Source organism: Phyllobates terribilis, unplaced genomic scaffold (assembly GCF_046119375.1).
Source record: "Phyllobates terribilis strain yellow unplaced genomic scaffold, ASM4611937v1 Scaffold_2__4_contigs__length_985480577, whole genome shotgun sequence".
Classification (NCBI taxonomy): Eukaryota; Metazoa; Chordata; class Amphibia; order Anura; family Dendrobatidae; genus Phyllobates; species Phyllobates terribilis.
In genome coordinates this window covers 448,511,513-448,532,475 of record NW_027362762.1, presented here as the reverse complement: position 1 = coordinate 448,532,475, position 20,963 = coordinate 448,511,513, and positions in this window count along the sequence as shown.

Here is a 20,963-nt window from a genome sequence, read left to right as displayed (position 1 = left end):
GTCGTGGTATGCCTCCATCACCATAGCTGCGTCTCTTCTTGGCACCACTACTTGCCAGATTAGTTCATGCGTCCGGGAGTTAACCATTCTGCGGCACAACTTCCCCTTGTAAAGGAACAGTCGACTCTTCTCAGCCCACAGTTGCTTGGCTTCCTCCGGAGCGTCTGGGTCAAGGCGTGCATCTGGCCGAGTCAGCATCTCCTTTACCAGTCGGACGGCAGGGTCACTGTCTTGCGTCTCCGCCCAGTTGTAATGAGGTAATGGGTTGAACGTAGCGGTTTGCTTACTTCTTACACGGTGGGAATACTGGATAGTCCCATGACGGTGGAACGCGGGGAGCTCAACTTCTTCCAGTTCCTCTGAATCTTCCCCTACGTCCGGTAGGTTTGGCATCCTGGACAGGGCGTCTGCGTTGGTATTGGAGCGTCCTGCCCGGTATTTGATTGTAAACTCATAGTTGGACAAGCGGGCCATCCATCTCTGCTCTAGGGCACCGAGTCTTGCAGTGTCCAGGTGTGTCAACGGGTTGTTATCCGTGTACACGGTGAACCGGGAAGAAGCGAGGTAGTGCTTAAAGCGTTCGGTGACTGCCCACACCACTGCCAGGAACTCTAGCTTAAATGAGCTGTAATTCTCAGGGTTTCTTTCGGTGGGTCGTAGTTTTCGGCTGGCGTAAGCAATTACCCGTTCTTTCCACTGCTGGATCTGGGATAGTACGGCTCCTAGCCCGATGTTACTGGCGTCGGTGTAGAGGATAAAGGGCTGGCTGTAATCCGGGTACGCCAGGATTTCATCCCCCGTGAGGGCCATCTTCAGCTGGTGGAAGGACTCTTCTTCCAGCTTCTCCCATCTGAAGGGCGGCTTCTGGTTCTTGGCCTTCCTGGACTGGCCTATCAGGAGGTCCTGCATAGGAGCTGCCTTTTTGGTGAAACCGGGAATGAATCTTCGGTAGTAGCCTACCAACCCGAGGAACTGCCGCACTTCCTTTACGCTGGAGGGGCTTGGCCATTCCTTGATTGCGGTGATCTTATCAGGGTCGGGAGCCACTCCGTCAGCACTCACCACGTGTCCCAGGTACTGCACCTTTGGCTTCAGGAGGTGACACTTGGAGGGTTTCACCTTTAGGCCGTAACTTGCCAGAGCTTCGAACACTTCCGCCAGGTGTTTCAGGTGGTCCTCGTAGGTCTTGGAATAGACGATGACATCGTCCAGGTATAACAGGACCGTCTCAAAGTTTCGGTGTCCCAGACAGCATTCCATGAATCGCTGGAAGGTTCCTGGTGCGTTGCAGAGTCCGAACGGCATGCAGGTAAACTCGCTAAGTCCCATCGGGGTGGTGAATGCGTTCTTCTCCCGGTCCGCCTCTGCTACAGGAACCTGCCAGTACCCGCTAGTGAGATCCAAGGTGGAGAAGAAGTTAGCAGATTTTAAAGCAGCCAAAGACTCCTCTATTCTTGGTAAGGGGTACGCATCTTTGTGTGTGATACGGTTAATTTTCCGGTAATCTACACACATTCTCATGGTGTTGTCTTTCTTTTTGACCAAGACTAGTGGAGCTGCCCAGGGGCTACAGCTATCCCTGATTACCCCAGCCTCCTTCATGTCTCTAAGCATCCCCTTGGCGTGTTGGTAGTGTGCAGGGGGTACGGGTCGATACCTCTCTTTTATGGGAGGATGGTCTCCCATGGGGATGTGGTGTTCTACCCCCTTGACTCGCCCGAAGTCTAACGGGTGTTTACTAAACACTCTCTCGTACTCTTGAACCACCCAGTAGACTCCCTGTTTCTGGTGTGAGGGAGTGGAGTCAGTACCCAGATGTAGTTGCTGACACCAGTCCTCCATTGGTTTCTTAGAGCCGTTACCTTCCTCTGGTTGAGATGGAGGCAAGGGTTCCACGGCCTGTACAGAATTCTGGTTTATGGTGAACAATTTAGCTAGCGTGGCATACCGGGGCAGGTGTACTTCTCTCTTCCCGATGTTTATTATGCGAACGGGCACCCTCCCATGGCGTACATCAACCACCCCCCGTGCTGTCAAAATGGTGGGCCTACTGTCTGAGTAGACTGGTTCTACCATGGCCTGGTAATCTCTACCTCTCAGACCAATAGCTGCCCGGCACCAAATCATCATTTCACTTTTCGGGGGTATGGCAATAGGGAAAGGGTCACACATTCTTACGCTACCAATCTCACCACCGGAGAGTTCCACCTGTTGCCGTCGCATCAGTGCCCGGATCTCTTTCTGGAGCACTCGCTGCTGGCCGGAGCTGGCGTTCTTGGCAACCTGCTGTAAAATGAAAATCACCTCTGCAAGACAATTTTCAATCACATTAGTTCCTAGCGTTATCTTTGGGTGACTCTCGCGCTTGTCAATGTCTACAATGATCAGTCCCTGTGCTGCCAGTTCGACTCTACCGATTTTAATGGTCATTTCTTTAAATCCGATCTGTGGCACGGGCTGACCATTACTGGCGATGATACTCAAGTCGTCGTCTGGATAGCGGGTTATATCCGAGTCATTCCAGTACTGCTTGAAGAGCACGTACGGGATGGTGGTGACCTGTGACCCGGTGTCCAGTAGGGCACTCATAGGGATGCCATCCAGTACCACAGGCAAGAATGGACGTCCTCCCACATATTTGTCGCGCCAGTTCGATGGGCCTGGTGATCTTTTTCCTGGGGGTTGGCCCTCTACCCCAGGTTGTGCCAGTTTAAAGGACAGTACCTTGCCATATGTCCGGGTTGATTGCAGCGGCGGCAGATAGGTTGTCCGTCCTCGTTGTACCGGTCGCTGGGTCTTCCTCTGGCCGGTGGGGTCCTCCTTGGTCGACGCCACGGGATGTCCTCCGGTCCGGATGCCAGCTGGATCTTCCCTGGAGTGGAAACCTGTAAAGACTGCACAGTTCGGGTTAGCGCAGCAACGCTTTTAGCTAGCTCTTGGACCTGATGGTGCAGGTCTGGAGCCGGGTCATTGTTCAAAGCCTGCGCATCAGCCCCCACAGGCCCTGCCGACAAGGGCGCCGCCTCCTGGTGGTAAGTGGTAGTAGGGCGCCTGTGGGTCACAACGCCACCCGGTGCCGGTTCTCGGAGCACCCGGATGGCTCTGTCCTTGAACTGTGCAAAGTCCAGATGAGGATCCTGTAAGGCCATTGCCCGCAACTGGGTTCGGTGGGCATTGCAATATAGTCCCTCTATAAATTGTTCGGTCAACAGCCTGTCCTCGTTTCCCACGCTGTCAGGGTCGGTCTGCTTAATGGCTCTCAGGGCCTCTTGTAGGTTTAGTGCATAGTCCCTTATACTCTCATGTGCTCGCTGCTTGCACCCATAGAATTTAAGCTTAATCTCGGCTGAGGTGCGGGTATCAAAGGTGTCCCTCAGCCGGGTTAGTATCCCCGCGACAGTCCTCCTCCCAGGTGGCCAGGACTTTACCTCCCTTTGGGCTGCCCCGGTTAGTTGGGCCACCAGGATGCTCACTTTTTGCTCCTCTGTGAGGGGGTACACCTGGAAGAGGCTATCCAGCTTTTCTTTAAAGTCATTCAGGGTATGTGACTCCCCTGAGTACTGGGGTAGCCAGGCTGCTCCCGGGATATAGGGCATGGTGAAAGGCATGACTGCAGCAGCGGTGGCGCTGGCGGGGGTTGAGGCAGTGAAGCTCTCCTCCGTATCCGACATCTTTCTCCCCCCCTAGTGGACCGTGGCCTACCGTGATCCTCTTCCGTAGGCCGCGGCTCCGCAGTGGATCGTCAGGGTTGAGGACCTTCCGTCGCGCTCCTGTGACGTCAGCGTCTGCTCGGCTCCTTCCAGGACCTTACGCGACGTCTGGACGTGAGGCGGGGCTTCAGCTCTCGCGCGCTTTTGGAGTCTACGCCCCTCTTCTTCCTGCGCGGCATCTTCAAGATGGCGTCCAACGGCGGGAAAACTTCGCGGATGGCGGGAAGAAGGTAGAAGATGGCGCCGGATGGCGGGAAAACTTCGCGGATGGCGGGAAGAAGGTAGAAGATGGCGCCAGATGGCGGGAAACCTCCACGGATGGTGGGAATCTTCACCACTGGTAAGTTTGAACAGTCTTTTTCAGGCACGCAGTACCCGGTGGTTGCGGGCACGAGATCCTGCCGACTACGCCAAAGTTAACGCGCCCCTGGGCCTACTTAGTGTAGCGTTGCGCACGCGGGGACTACCCGGAGCCGGGCCTGTTGGGGGTAGTAGTTTCGTGGCGGTGACCCGGTCCGTGCCCAGGGAGTCAAACTGTGTGGCTGAGTATTAGCAGTAGATGTTGGACGACTACGCCACCCGTTGAATGCAGCTATGGAGCTGCCGCTGCAGGGCAGACCGCTGAGGCCGGTGGTACGATTGTGCAGCGTAGATGGTATAACCCCCAACGGGAGGGGTATGGCCTCAGGGCAGCCGACGTGGATGATGGGGGTAGCAGGAACCACTCAGAGACGATGCGGTGTAGTTCAGGGTCTTTACTGGTGATAAAGATAGACCCTCCCGGAGTACTGGCTAGCGATCGGGGCCTGGTCAGTCTTTGAGCAGATGGGATCTCCCCTGGCCAGGCGGAGTTGTAGGTCTCCCCAACTAATTGTACTCTTCTGGCTACCTTGCTAGAGGCGGGTAGAAGTAGCCCACGTCCCTGAGTGTACCGTGTGGTGCTCACCCGTATGGCCGGTGACTCGGGGCCTTCTAGTGGCTTCCGCTCCACGACGGCGGTGCTGGTCCCACGCGTGTGACCGTGCCTTCGGGTTTCTTGGCCAGAGGACCTGAAATCCCCTGCCGGGCGGTTTCTGCTGCTGGGTCTGGGTTAATCCCCACAGCCTCGGACTCCGGGTCCGGTGGTAACTCTTCAATCAGGGCGAGCTCTTCAGCTGCCAGCCCCTGATTCCTTTTAGCACGACTTCCCCAGAGCTCCTGATCTCTCTTTCCTATAGCTGCTTCTCTTCTTCTCAACTCTACTCTACTCTCTAACCCTGCCTCAGCCCCAGCTTTATATAGGGGAAGTTCTTCCCCTCCCAGGACTGGGCAGGAGGTGTGGCATGCATAGGATTCCTGACCAAGAGACCTCCCACCTGCTCTCAGACGTAATATCTCTATTACTGTGGCAACCAGACCCCTGGGGTGTCACATACTCACTTATGCTGAGCGCTGTATATATAATCTACTGATAATATAGGGGGTGTACTCACTTATTCTGAGCACTGTGCATATAATGTATTAATAATACCGGAGTGTACTCACTTATGGTGAGCACTGTATATACAGTTAGGTCCATATATATTTGGACAGAGACAACATTTTTCTGATTTTGGTTCTAGACATTACCACAATGAATTTTAAACAAAACAATTCAGATGCAGTTGAAGTTCAGACTTTCAGCTTTCATTTGAGGGTATCCACATTAAAATTGGATGAAGGGTTTAGGAGTTTCAACTCCTTAACATGTGCCACCCTGTTTTTAAAGGGACCAAAAGTAATTAGACAGATTAAATAATTGTAAATAAAATGTTCATTTCTAGTACTTGGTTGAAAACCCTTTGTTGGCAATGACAGCCTGAAGTCTTGAACTCATGGACATCACCAGACGCTGTGTTTCCTCCTTTTTGATGCTCTGCCAGGCCTTCACTGCGGTGGTTTTCAGTTGCTGTTTGTTTGTGGGCCTTTCTGTCTGAAGTTTAGTCTTTAACAAGTGAAATGCATGCTCAATTGGGTTGAGATCAGGTGACTGACTTGGCCATTCAAGAATATTCCACTTCTTTGCTTTAATAAACTTCTAGGTTGCTTTGGCTTTATGTTTTGGGTCATTGTCCATCTGTTGTATGAAACAACGACCAATCAGTTTGGCTGCATTTGGCTGGATCTGAACACACAGTATGGCTCTGAATACATCAGAATTCATTCGGCTGCTTCTGTCCTGTGTCACATCATCAATAAACACTAGTGACCCAGTGCCACTGGCATCCATACATGCCCAAGCCATCACACTGCCTCCGCTGTGTTTTACAGATGATGTGGTATGCTTTGGATCATGAGCTGTACCACGCCTTCACCATACTTTTCTCTTTCCATCATTCTGGTAGAGGTTGATCTTAGTTTCATCTGTCCAAAGAATGTTCTTCAAGAACTGTGCTGGCTTTTTTAGATGTTTTTTAGCAAAGTCCAGTCTAGCCTTTTTATTCTTGATGCTTATGAGTGGCTTGCACCGTGCATTGAACCCTCTGTATTTACTTTTATGCAGTCTTCTCTTTATGGTAGATTTGGATATTGATACGCCTACCTCCTGGAGAGTGTTGTTCACTTGGTTGGCTGTTGTGAAGGGGTTTCTCTTCACCATGGAGATTATTCTGCAATCATCCACCACTGTTGTCTTCAGTGAGCGCCCAGGTCTCTTTGCATTGATGAGTTCACCAGTGCTTTCTTTCTTTCTCAGGATGTACCAAACTGTAGATTTTGCCACTCCTAATATTCTAGCAATTTCTCGGATGTTTTTTTTCTGTTTTTGCAGCTTAAGGATGGCTTGTTTCACCTGCATGGAGAGCTCCATTGACCGCATGTTTACTTCACAGCAAAACCTTCCAAATGCAAGCACCACACCTCAAATCAACTCCAGGCATTTTATCTGCTTAATTGAGAATGACATAACGAAGGGATTGGCCATGCCTGTCCATGAAATAGCCTTGGAGTCAATTGTCCAATTACTTTGGGTCCCTTTAAAAGCAGGGTGGCAAATGTTAAGGAGCTGAAACTCCTAAACCCTTCATCCAATTTTAATGTGGATACCCACAAATGAAAGCTGAAAGTCTGAACTTCAACTGCATCTGAATTGTTTTGTTTAAAATTCATTGTGGTAATGTCTAGAACCAAAATTAGAAAAATGTTGTCTCTGTCCAAATATATATGGACCTAACTGTATATGATATACTGATAATACAGGGGGTGTACTCACTTACGCTGAGTGCTTTATATATAATGTACTGATAATACAGGGGGTGTACTCACTTATGCTAAGCGCTGTATATATATAATGTACTGATAATACAGGGGGTGTACTCACTCTCGGTGAGCACTGTATATATAATGTACTGATAATACAGGGGTGTACTCACTTATGCTGAGCGTCATATATATATATATATATATATAAATGTACTGATAATACAGGGATGTACTCACTTACGCTGAGCATTGTATATGTATAATGTACTGATAATATAGGGAGTGTGCTCACGCTGAGCGCTGTATATATAATGTACTGAAATACAGGAGTGTACTCACTTATGCTGAGCGCTGTATATATATATTCTACTGATAATATGGGGGTGTACTCACACTGAGTGCTGTATATATAATGTACTAATAATACAGGGGATTACTCACTTATGCTGAGCACTGTATATATAATGTACTGATAATACAGGGGGTGTACTCACTTATGCTAAGCGCTGTATATATATAATGTACTGATAATACAGGGGGTGTACTCATTCTCGGTGAGCACTGTATATATAATGTACTGATAATACAGGGGTGTACTCACTTATGCTGAGCTCATATATATATATATATATATATATATATATATATATATATATATAAAATGTACTGATAATACAGGGATGTACTCACTTACGCTGAGCATTGTATATGTATAATGTACTGATAATATAGGGAGTGTACTCACGCTGAGCGCTGTATATATAATGTACTGAAATACAGGGGTGTACTCACTTATGCTGAGCGCTGTATATATATATTCTACTGATAATATGGGGGTGTACTCACGCTGAGTGCTGTATATATAATGTACTAATAATACAGGGGATTACTCACTTATGCTGAGCGCTGTATATATAATCTACTGATAATACAGGGGGTGTACTCATGCTGAGCACTGTGTATATAATGTATTAATAATACCAGGGTGTACTCACTTATGGTGAGCATTATATATGTAATGTACTGATAATATAGGGGGTGTACTCACTTAAGTTGAGCGCTGTATATATAATATACTGATAATACAGAGGGTGTACTCACTTATTCTGAGCGCTGTGTATATATAATGTACTGACAATACGGGGGTGTACTCACTTACTCTGAGCACTTTATATATAATGCACTGATAATACAGGGGTATACTCACTTATGGTTTGCGCTGTATTTATAATATACTGATAATACAGGGGCTGTACTCACTTATGTTGAGTGCTATATATACATAATGTACTGATAATACGGGGGTGTAGTCACTTACGCTGAGCACTTTATATATTGTACTGATAATACAGGGATGGGTGTACTCACTTTTGCTGAGCGCTGTATATATAATGTACTGATAATACAGGGGTGTACTCACTTATGTTTTGTGCTGTATATATAATGTACTGATAATACAGAGGATGTACTCACTTATGCTTTGCGCTGTATATATAATGTACTGATAATACAGGGGGTATACTCACTTATGCTGAGCGCTGTATATATATAATGTACTGATAATACAGGGGGTGTACTCACTTATGCTGAGCGCTGTATAAATAATGTACTGATAGTTCGGGCGTGTACTCCTGCTGAGCATTATATATATCTATATATATATATATATGCTGAGCACTATATATGTCGGGGTCGTAACGACAATCCACTTGTCCTCTAGTCACTCCAAATTAAGGCTATGAGCATGGGTCAATTATTCAAAGAATGAGTCAGACAACGAGCTGGTTCAAACTCAGAGCACACTCAGAAGGCTACTGGCAAGCCACGATCTCAGCAATGTTCTGCCTTTATTTCCGCATGCACAAACCTAAATACACTACATAATGGGGAGGGGAAAGGGATTGTTCGGGGCGGGGTAAGCCATAAATGTCTAGTATCCGGCCACTCCTGATTGGTCCATGTCTCCTTAACTCAGTCTCTGGGCAGATATTGCAACCGTCAGTTGATGATCCGATTTCATTTCTCTGAAACAGGTGCTGGCCGATACCGGCGCCATCTTAGCATAAGTTTCGATCTAAGTAACACGTAGCAAGGAAAGCTTATTGTTATAAGACACAAAATGGTGGTTAGTACATAAGCAAAGCGTATAAAAGTATAAAAGTGGAAAAAAAATATATATTCTTTCTGACCCTGACATTCCCCCCTAAACACTAAGCTTTCCCTTGCTTCAGGGCCTCTGAGACTGTCCATGTGTGGGGAGAGGGGAGGTGGATTTCTTCACCCAATTATCTTAGAAGCTGCCCCCTTATGGGACGCCCCCAAATAATTGAGCCCTACCCTAAATAACACATGGAGTTCTCCCAACTGACCCTAAACTAAATCTCTCAATTGTCATGGGGGGTCTGGTCAGGCTTGCTCAAAGGAGTGTATTTCTCCATGTCTCCCTTACTGGTATCATCATGTAACAGATATGTGGTTTCTTGATTCAAAAAGGTCCCGGAGGTTGGAACAGCATTGTTTATAGCTTTCCTGTATAAGGGGACTATGCAGCATAGGACCACCAGGCCCAATACTAGTAGACCTCCCATTACTAGACAAGCTTGTTGGAGGAATCCCTTGAGCCCTCCCAATCAACCTGAGAAGAAGGAGGTATCTACCCCCGCATTCGCCTTCACTTCCTTTGCCAGACTTGTTATCCTTTGAAGAGCTATCACGGTTTTCCCATTCACTCCAGAGTTCTCGGGAATGTATGTGCAACATTCTTCCCCTATCATCCCACATACTCCACCTTTCTCAGCAAGAATCATATCTATTGCCAATCTATTTTGAAGAGTCATCCTTGTATTGGGCCCTAGTTCCTCAACTATGCCCTGGAAGGCATCTCTGCTGTAATTTATAAATCTCTGTTCAGTGTAATAGACATAGTTTATCCAATCTACATTCCTATTGATCTGTATAGCCGGGATGAGAGAGAGAAATCCAGCAACTACTTGATTCTGAGCCTTGTACTCATCTGGGACCCCCCTAGGGACTCCTATAGAGTCTATATAGACCTTCGGGTCTTCCGCATAGCTCATATGCAGCTGTTCCAGACTTCTCTTTTTCCTGGTCAGTTCAGGAGTCATTTCCGGGTTCCAGGGCAGGATTCTGAATTGCATGGCTAATTTTACTAGGGTGCACTGTCCGGTCCAGGTGGTGGGAAGCCTGGGTCTGAGTCGTCCATCCCCACAGAGCCAATAACCATCATATATATATCTGGAATGATTGCTTAGTAGACCAGTGTCCACAGTCTCGTTAGTCTGACAGAAACCGTTTTTGAAAATTCCTAAAGAACGACCGGTAGAGTTGTCAGGGGAATAGCATGTATAATTATCTTTGGTTATTGTTACTTCACCTGGGGTCCGAATTTTTGCCTTGGAGCTAACCAGGGGAATGTATTCAGGACAAGAGCTGTCGTTTAGTTTATTTTTTAGCAACTCTAATAAGCAGAGGGTACTATTATGGTCAGCTGGGAAAGCATGGGTGTACAGATGAGTATTGGCGGCTGCACAGGCCACGCAACTTACGGATATATTCTGGGCTCTAACATTGTACCGTACCCATTCTAACCATAGATTTTTACGGGGATTTACCTGGGTTTCTATGGAGAAAACTTCTTCCCACCCAAGCCCTGGGATGGGGATGACCTCGTTTAAAAGTTTTTGTAGCATAGCACCCCCGCTAGATTGACTTGTGTTCAAAGGGGCTGGTGTAGGTTTTGTTTGTATATCTTTTAGCTCTATTATTCCTTGCCTAGGGTTTATAGCACCATTGTAGCTACTCAAAACATATTTCCCCAAATCTCCTGTTTGAGGGTTCTCCAGATTCAGATATAAAGGGAAGCAGTCTTTTTCCCATGAACATTTTGGCCTACGTGGCCACTGTACCTTATCTATAAATCCAGTGCTCAGGGTCATTCGGGTTAATAGAGATCTCCCTTCTCGGTACTTCCTGTTTACAGCTTCCTTTGGTTTGTATCCCCAATCAGTATCTCCCGTATTCCACCCCACATCTGACCAATAATAGCAATTTTCGTTTCCTGGACGGGTTACACAGAGATAAAACGTTCCTCGGGCATAAGCATCATACCAGTACCATGTCATTCCTGCACAATCCACTATGTCACAGTAATCAAATCGATACGTCTGGATTTTTGCGTGAGTATCTACCCAAAATGTGGTAGCTGTCCACCCTGGGACAGACAGTAAGCATATGGAAAGGATATAGAAGAAGGTAGTCATCTTTTATAGGCTCGTTTTGTCTCTCTTGCAGTGGGAGGCGTGAATCCAGGTGCTCTTGCCCTCAAGCTTCAGAGCTGTAGGAGTAGTCAGGATCACAGTGTAGGGGCCCTCAAATCTGGGTTGGAAACAGTCTTTCCGGACAAACTTCTTTACGTACACCAGGTCGCCTGGGGTGAAATCATGTACCGCATCACCTGTGGATTCTGGGAGAGAAGCAGATACTGTAGAGCGGGTGTTAGTCAATTCTTTAGACAGAGCAATCACAAATTTTACTACTCGATCATGTGTTTCAGACAACTCTTGGGGCCTAATTTTTCCTATTTTAGGTGGGGTCCCGAACAAAATTTCATAGGGAGTTAGCCCATGTTTAGCTTGTGGGGTGTGTCTGATATGATACAATACTATAGGGAGTAGGTCGGGCCAGGGGAGGGGATGATCTTGGGTCATTTTCAAGAGCTGGGTCTTGAGTGTGGAATTCATCCTTTCCACTTTGCCTGAACTGGCAGGATGGTATGGAGTGTGGAGGCCCAAATCTGTTCCCAACATATTCCAAAGTTCTTTGTAGATATTTGCTGTGAAAGCTGGTCCTTGATCCGATTCTATGACTTGGGGAACTCCAAATCTGCAGGCAATTTCAGTGATCAGTTTCTTGGCTGTGACTTTAGCAGTCATGTTGACGACCGGGTAGGCCTCGGGCCAGGCTGAGAACATATCCACGGCTACCAAAACGTACTCATATTTTCCTGCTTTAGGCATTTGGATATGGTTGACTTGTATTCTCTGCCAAGGATAGTCTGGTTTAGCCAGGTGTTGGAGAGGAACCTGTGCCGTACACGTTGGGTTGCAGGTAGCGCAGACAGAGCAGGATTTTGAGTATGCAGTCACAGTGGAAGAGATTCCGGGTGCAAAGTACAGTTTCTTGATACATGCCAAGGCTTGATTCTTTCCTCTGTGTGTAGGCCCGTGAGCCCATGCTGCCACGGCTGAGTACATGCGCCTGAGCAAGCAAGGTTTTCCGTCCACTTGGTAAAGAGTTGAGTCGACCTTTAAATCTTTGCGACCTGCCAGCACGGCTCCCGCCGCTTTCCATTGCTTGACTTCTTCAGTGGGGGTCTTCCTTTGTTCTTCACACAATGTTTCTTCAGGCATCCTGACCCCCCTGGATTCCACTCGTGTCCCCGCTGGACTTGTATGGTCTTCCGCCGGCTGTTCTTTGGCCCTTGCTCTAGTGAGCGCCACAGCTACGGTTTGCAGGGTCTCCCCCATCTCTTCTTCCTTTTCCTGCCACTTTGATGACACATTCTCCACTGCTGCAGTCTTGGCTGCTTGGTCAGCTAGGTGGTTGCCCCTGGCTTCCCTGGAATCTAGTCTTCCATGAGCCTTGACCTTGATAACAGCAACCTGAATGGGTAGTTCCAGGGCCTTCATTAGGGCCTTACTCCATGAGGCATGTTTCACTGGTGTACCTGCAGCTGTGATGAATCCTCTAGACTTCCACAAGAGTCCAAAATCATTGCAAATTCCATGTCCATACCTAGAATCGGTATATATGTTTGCCGTTGTTCCAGCTGCCAGGTGGCAGGCTTCTGTGAGAGCTACAAGTTCAGCTTCTTGTGCAGACATGTATGGTGGTAGAGCTTCAGCCTTGAGGACTGTTAGGTCTGTTGTGACAGCATATCCCGTGTGGAACTTCCCTTGAGGGTCTGCGAAACGGGATCCATCAGTCCATAGGTGCAAGGCAGGGTGTGCGAGCGGATGTGCCACCATATTCTCTGGAGCAGAAGTCTCTTCCTGCAAAATTTTTATACAATCATGAGGTTCCACCAATGGACCTTCACCCTGTTTGTCTTCCCCCCTAGAAGGTGGAAGCAAAGTGGCAGGGTTGATAGTCAGACATCTGGTAAATGTTATATTGGAGGGCAACAATAGGGAACACTGCAGCCGCAGGTGTCTTTGGTTGGTTAGATGTTTCGGAGATGTTTGTTGCAGAACAGCCGAGAGATCATGGCCAGCCTGTATAACTAGATCATGTCCAAGGACGATATCAGCTGACTTGTCAAGGAGGATATGAGCAGCGTGGACCGCCTTAAGGCACGTGGGGGCAGTTCGGGCGACAGGGTCCAGGCGGGCTGAGTAGTAGCCCAGAGGCCGATACTTATGATCATAGCGTTGTGCTAAGACTCCAGAGGCATGACTTTCAGATTCAGAGACAAAGAGATGAAATGACTGAGTATAGTCTGGTAAGCCCAAGGCCGGGGCAGAGACAACAGCCTGTTTAAGGCGGTCAAAACATAGTCTGCATTGGTGAGAGACTCGTGGATCTTCAGCATGAAGCCAGACTGAGCCTTCATCCTTGAGACAATCGTACAGGGGTTGCATGAGCTTTGAGGCATCAGGGATCCATTGTCTGCAGTAAGTGATGAGGCCAAGGAAAGTCTGCATAGCAGAGTAGGTGGTTGGGAAAGTAATATCCATGATGGCTTGTTTTCTTTCCTCAGTCAGATGTCTAGCTCCTTGTGAGATACAATGTCCGAGGAAAATGACCTTGGGCAGACACCATTGGACTTTGCCTTTCGAGACTTTACAGTTAGCTGAGTGAAGAAACCAGAGAAGGGATGCTGACATCTCTGGCAAATTTTCTTCAGTGCCGCAGAGTAAAAGATCATCCACATATTGTAGAAGAGTGACCTGAGGGTTCTCTTGAACCCATGGCTCCAGAATAGACTTCATAGAATGAGTGAATTGGTTAGGAGAGTTCTGGGCTCCTTGTGGAGTCCTGGTCCATGTAAGCTGTGCTCCTTGAAAGGTGAAGGCAAAAAGAAACCACGAATCTTCATGTAAGGGTATACTGAAGAAGGCGTTGGCCAGATCTAACACCGTAAACAAGGTGGCCGTTGGAGGCACCTGAGACAAGAGGGTGTTTGGGCTGGGTACCACCGGAGTTTCTAAAATGGTAGCTGCATTGACGGCTCTGAGATCCTGAACCAACCGGTATCTTGGAGGCTCTCCCGGAGCGGTTTTCTTTTTTACAGGAAAGAGGGGTGTATTGCATGGAGATACACATCTGACAAGAACTCCTGATTCCAGGAGAGAGGTGATTTGAGTACCCAAGCTTTGTTCCTGTGCCGCCTTGAGGGGGTATTGTGGCAACCGTGGGTACTTGTGTCCAGGTTTGAGGTGTACTCGTACAGGGGGAACCTGCAGGAGGCCAACATCCTCTGGCCCGCTGGACCACAGAGAGTGAGGGAACTGTGAGGTATCAAGAAGAGTGTGAGGTTGTATAGTCATCATCATGAGAGGGAAGGCTTTGAGAACGCAGCGGTCTTCAGTCCCTTGTTCAGAATGAGGGTCCTGTAAAAGGAGCTCCATACGATGGTTCCCAAAAGTAATAGTCGCCTTCATCCGTTCTAGGAGGTCGGCCCCCAACAAATTGACGGGGCAAGTTTCGGAGACCAGGAATCTTGTGAGTACTCCGGTAAACGGCCCTGCAGACACAGGGACTGTGAGTGGAGAGGAAATATGTTGGCCTTCCACCCCAACACAGGTGAGGGTATCTGGTGATAGGGATACCGAGGGAGGGAGCTGTGTGGAAGAAATGACAGATGTGGCCGCCCCAGTGTCCACTAGGAACTTCAGTGTCCACCTGTAAAGTGACGGTCCCACAGGCGGCCGTGGGGTGCGTAGCCGGGAAAGTGGACACTGGTTGACAGGGCCGTCATTGGCGTGGGTGAGATGGTTCACGGGAAGGTCCATGGTTGCGTGGACCATCATGAAATGAGCGGTCATGGTACTGTCTGCGGGTTGGACAGTCTCTGAGAATGTGATTAGGGCTACCACATTCCCAACACAGCATGCGTCCTTCAGAATCACGAGATTGTCTCCTGTCTCTAGGTGGCCCCCTGTCATTTCTTCTGTCTTGATTCCTATACGTGGGAGAAGTGTCATCACCTGTGCCTTTAACCATTACCCACTTGATTCCATGTTGGTTGCCAGGGGGTAGGTAGCTTTCTTGAGCTTGATATACCATGGCAGGAGCGGCTTTCTTCTTTGGCTTAGTATCCTTTTCCATTTTTTAGCATGGCTTTTTGGAAAGCTTTGACAATGTCCACCGCGTCGTTAAAAGAAGAAGAATGAATCTCGGGGCGCACCCTCAGGACTTCATCTTTGAGAGTATCTTGTAGGCCATCGATGAGGGATTGGACCAACAGGGCGGCCTGTGTTTTCACATGAGGGCTATACCCCAAATCCTCGAAATGCATGCTGAGTCGTGCAGCGTATCTTTCTACTGATTCATCAGGATCTTGTTGAACATCCTGTACAGACCCGGCCTGATCTGATAAGCGATCCTGAGCCCAGGCCTTCAACTGTTTCATGTATTCTAGGCCCGATTCATACGTACTAAGGGATCCTGCTTTTGTGGAATCCATGGCCTTTTCGATAGTAGGCAAGAAATATTCCTTGGCCTTCACAGATGTGATACCTGCCAAATCATCCCAGGTTGCACCATAAATGGCTCTGGTTGTGTTCAAGCGTCTAGCATACTGCATGGGAGATTTATCGGGATCAGGAAGCTTTGAGAGCAGAATGTCTACTTGTACTGGGGTAAAGGGTTGATATTTGATCATCCCTAAAGGTCCAGGAACTTGTTGAAGACCGGGCAGCGTCGCGTGTTCCTTGGTGGTGTTTGGGGTGGCCGCTAGGGGGGATTCTTCAGGCAACAGAACCGCATTAGGTATCGGTGTCGGGGAGGAGGTTGCCACTAGTAGCTTAAGGGCCAAAGGCATAGCAGCATGAACTGCTGGACTACGGACACATACAATGCGTATTGAGTCCAATCCATGGGGGAGGGTCTCCATGCCCTCCTTGAGGGATAGTACGTGTTCCTCCATGCAGGGCCCGAGTGGGTAGCCGAAAATTCCAGAAGATATAAGTGGTATCGCTAAAGTGCGTCTGGGCATATCCTGATGACTCAATTTTCCTGCATGGAGGAGTACTGAACGGATGGTAGATGCGAGAGTGGAACGTGACTCTTCGGGGTTCTGGGGGTCATAAATAGGACCCACTGCATGTATGATGACATCAGCGGGCAGTCTACCCGCACGGGTGACTAAGGTCTGGCCTTTTGAAAGCTCTCTGTTTTTGGCTAAGTGAGCCTGGCATTCTGCAGCCAGAGTGGAACCAGCAGCAAGGGCAATTTTACGAGCCAATCCTCCAGCATGGCTCATACAGGAGTTTGCAGGGTTGACTATGGCCCCCACCCGATGTGTAAGGATGTCACCATAGCCTATTGACAGAGTGACAGGGCGTCCTGATGGGTCTACTAGATTCCGGGAGCAGCAGGGGTTCCAGACTTCTGAGGGGCTGGGGGGTGGTGCTCTTTCAGCAATTGCTTGGAGCAAGGGTCGGAGTATGGGTAATGAATGTGGGGTGGAGGGTGCCACAGGAGACGTATGGGGTAAAGGGGGGGCGCTGGAGTATCTTGAACCCATCCCTCATCTGGCTCCGTATCGTCTTGAGTAACAGTATGTTGGCGGAGGGAGAGCAGTCTGGCCTGAAATTCTAGGGAATTGAGGAGGATATCCCCAGGGTTATGGGCGACCCCCATGGGGAACAGAGGGAGTGCCTCAGCATCGTAGGCTGGAGCAGAGGGTATCGCATTGGTTTCAGATGGGTGCTCTGGGACTGCGGGCTTTTCCACCCGTACTGGCGGCTGGTAATAAGCACCGGACGGATCTAATAGTGGATATAGGCCGGATTGGGGTTTCCCGGGCCTCCCACAACAAGTAAAAGGTGTAGTAAGATGGCCGTTGGAGGGAGGAGTTGGAGTGGGAGTGAGATTGTTCTTGGGGGCAGGCGGGGCATCGAGCCATGGGCGGCCTGCCCCACAGACACAGCAGAACTTCGCCCAGGGCGGGTTCTGCTCTCCGCACACACGACAGGTCCATCCTTCCGATGATTTGGCGTCGGCGCCATTATAGGGTGGTGGCTGAGGGCTCGGTGTAGTGACAGGCATCAACGGGGTTACGGCCAATTTAGGGTCACATAACAAATCACATTCTACAGCTTTCATGTATCCGAACAATGGCTCGGCATTCTCTGCCCCCCCCCCTGCACCATCTACTTCCTTCCAGCCCTCAGCCTTTAAATCACTTGCTACTCTAAGATGTGCCTGAGCCTGGTGCAGGAGTCCTTCATCACTCAACTTCCCTTTTTTTTTGTAACGCATTCCTTCCACACTGAAGGCTGAAGTCTGCCCGTACTGGGTAGACTTATCATTTTATACAGATTCCTAACATTTTTAACAGCCTTCTTGCCTTCCCGTGACTCTACTAGCTGGATGACTCCCACTGCACCATCCGGCAACTTGTGAGGTCTTTCAGATTTGAACATACGCAACATTTTCTTATAGAATGCACTGATCTGTCGCAACTCAGATCACTGGTGCAGTCGACAGGTCGCCACCCGTCAGTGTAGAGCACTCCTCAATACACTGATAAGACAGAGAGACCCCTCATCTATCCCTTTCCCTAACCTTGAATGGCGACTTTACAGTGCGACTCACCACGGCACCCTGACTCTGACAGCAGAATACCTCCTTATGAGGTTTCTCTGTGGTAGACGAAGAGCACTCCTCAATTCGTCACAGATTCTTTCACACTTCAATTTAGGAATGCTTTGAAATTCCGACTATTAGTCACGGGAGACAATTATCTAAGAAGAGTACAGTGACCGGGGGAGGAGGAGGTGGTGTTCACACGAGCACGCGCAGGCATGCGACGTCACTCGGTCTCACAGTTGCTGGTTCGGTACGTGGCGCGGGACGCCTGAGGTCTCACCACTCGACCGGTCACCCACCCACATCCAAACCGACAACCCCACAGGAACCGCTGCGGCAGACACACAGGCAAGTGAAACATATAAAATATATATATCAACTTACCGCGTTCGATGGAGGTTGATCAGGCCTCAAATTCAGCCGCCGCGGTCACCACCAAGGAAGTCAGCAATATGGGTCCGGGAGGGAGGCGGACCGCTAGCCACGCCCCACGTTGGGCACCAAATGTCGGGGTCGTAACGACAATCCACTCGTCCTCTAGTCACTCCAAATTAAGGCTATGAGCATGGGTCAATTATTCAAAGAATGAGTCAGACAACGAGCTGATTCAAACTCAGAGCACACTCAGAAGGCTACTGGCAAGCCACGATCTCAGCAATGTTCTGCCTTTATTTCCGCATGCACAAACCTAAATACACTACATAATGGGGAGGGGAAAGGGATTGTTCGGGGCGGGGTAAGCCATAAATGTCTAGTATCCGGCCACTCCTGATTGGTCCATGTCTCCTTAACTCAGTCTCTGGGTAGATATTGCAACCGTCAGTTGATGATCCGGTTTCATTTCTCTGAAACAGGTGCTGGCCGATACTGGCGCCATCTTAGCATAAGTTTCGATCTAAGTAACACGTAGCAAGGAAAGCTTATTGTTATAAGACACAAAATGGTGGTTAGTACATAAGCAAAGCGTATAAAAGTGGAAAAAAAATATATATTCTTTCTGACCCTGACATATATATATATTGTACTGATAATACGGGGATGGGTGTACTCACTTATGATTTGCTCTGTATATATAATGTACTGATAATATAGGGGTATACTCACTTATGCTGAGCACTGTATAAATAATGTACTGATAATAGGGGCTTGTACTCATGCTGAGCACTGTATATATATGTATATATATATATATTATGTACTGATAATACAGGGGGTGTATTCACTTACGCTGAGCGTTTTATATGTAATGTACTGATAATACAGTGGGTGCACTCAATTACGCTGAGCACTGTATATATAATGTACTGATAATACAGGGGTGTGCTAAGTTATGCTGAGCACTGTATTGTACTGATAATACAGGGGATGTACTCACTTAGGCTTTGCGCTGTATATATAATGTACTGATAATACAGGGGGCGTACTCACTTATGCTGAGTGCTGTATAAATAATGTACTGATTATACAGGGGTGTTCTCACTTATGCTGAGCACTGTGTATACGAGTATATATATAATGTATTGATAATACAGGGGTGTGCTCACTTACGCTGAGCGCTTTATATGTAATGTACTGATAATACAGGGGGTGTACTCACTTATGCTGAGTGCTGTATAATATTGTGCAGTTTCTGCAGTTTTCTTATTTCATATAGATACCAGCTATGGAACCCGTTCTATAGTACGCCCAGGAGGCGAGCATTTTTATTGGTATATGGTCTCCCATGCTGGTATGTGCTGCCCCCCATCCTGGTATTTGTGCTGCCCCCATCCTGGTATTTGTGCTGCCCCCATCCTGTCCCCACCATCCTATCCTGGTATGCATGGCACCCCTCATCCTTATCTTTGTACGCATGGTACCACTCATCCCTATGTTGGTATGCATTGCACCCCTCATCCCTATCCTGGTATGCATGGTGACGCGCTCCCTGGGCCGTGGGGTACTCGGTAGCCGGGCCGGTCGATGCTGGGGGATGTCACAGTGGCGGTGACCCGGTCCGTGGCCCAGGGCGGTCAATAAAAGGGGTTTTAAAGAAAAGGGAATATAGTTTTTATATAATGTTCGTGACGCCACCTGTGGTATGCGGCTATATGGAGCTGCCGCTGCGGTGCAGATCCTCTGCAGCTGATGATGACGCAGTAGAGTTGGTTCAGCTCTCCACAGGCTGAGCTTAGCCCCAGGGCAGGAAATGGTGATGTTATAAATGTTGCTGTGCAGTGTAGTGCAGGGGATGGCGCAGTTAATAATCAGTCCACAACTTAATGGCGGTTACCTCTTATCTTTACTTGCAGTGGTTAGGCAGACCGGGGCACGGGTACTAGCTGGTAGTAGAGGTCCGGGCGGCCTGGAAGCAAGTTGGGAATCCACCTCGCCAGGTGAAGTTGTAGGCCTTTCCTTTGCGCTAATCTCTTTGGCCCTGCTGCTTATAGCTGTGCTGTGGCCCTCGTCCCTGAGTAAAACGTCTTTGTGCTCACCCGTATGGCAGGCAGCTTGGGCCTTCCTGGAGTGTTGCTCCCACGTGGCGGTGCTGGGCCCTATCGTGCTGCTGAGCCTCTGGGTGTCTGATGGGGTCAGGAGACCTGCAGTCTCCTGCCCTCCGGTTTCTGCTGCTGGGGCTTCAGTGCCCCACAACCTCGGACTCCGGTGTCTGGTTCTTCTACGCTCCTCTCTGGGGTGAACTGCCGTGCAGCTCCACTCCCCAGGTCTTTCCTCGTCGCTGTCCTGTATTCAACTCCTCTCACTAACTCTAACTAACCCTGCCTCCAGATTCCAGTTGCTAAGGGGAGGAGCTCCCCTTGCTGGTCTGGAGCCAGGAAAGTGTTGCATGCTAGTATACCTGACTAGGGGACCCTTGCTTGCTTCCAGGCATGGCATCACCTCTTGTGAGAGAGGCAACGCCACTGTGGCAACCAGACCCCTGGGGTGCCACATTGGCATCCCTCATCCCTATCCTGGTATGCATGGCACCCCTCATCCCCAATCCTGATATGCATTGCACCCCTCACCCCCAATCCTGGTATGCATGGCATCCCTCACCCCCATCCTGGTATGCATGGTACCCCATCCCTCATCCCTATCCTGGTATGCATGGTACCCCTCATCCTGGTATGGATGATACCCCTCATCCCTATCCTGGTATGCATGGCACCCCTCATCGCTATCCTGGTATGCATGGCCCCTCATCCGAATCCTGGTATG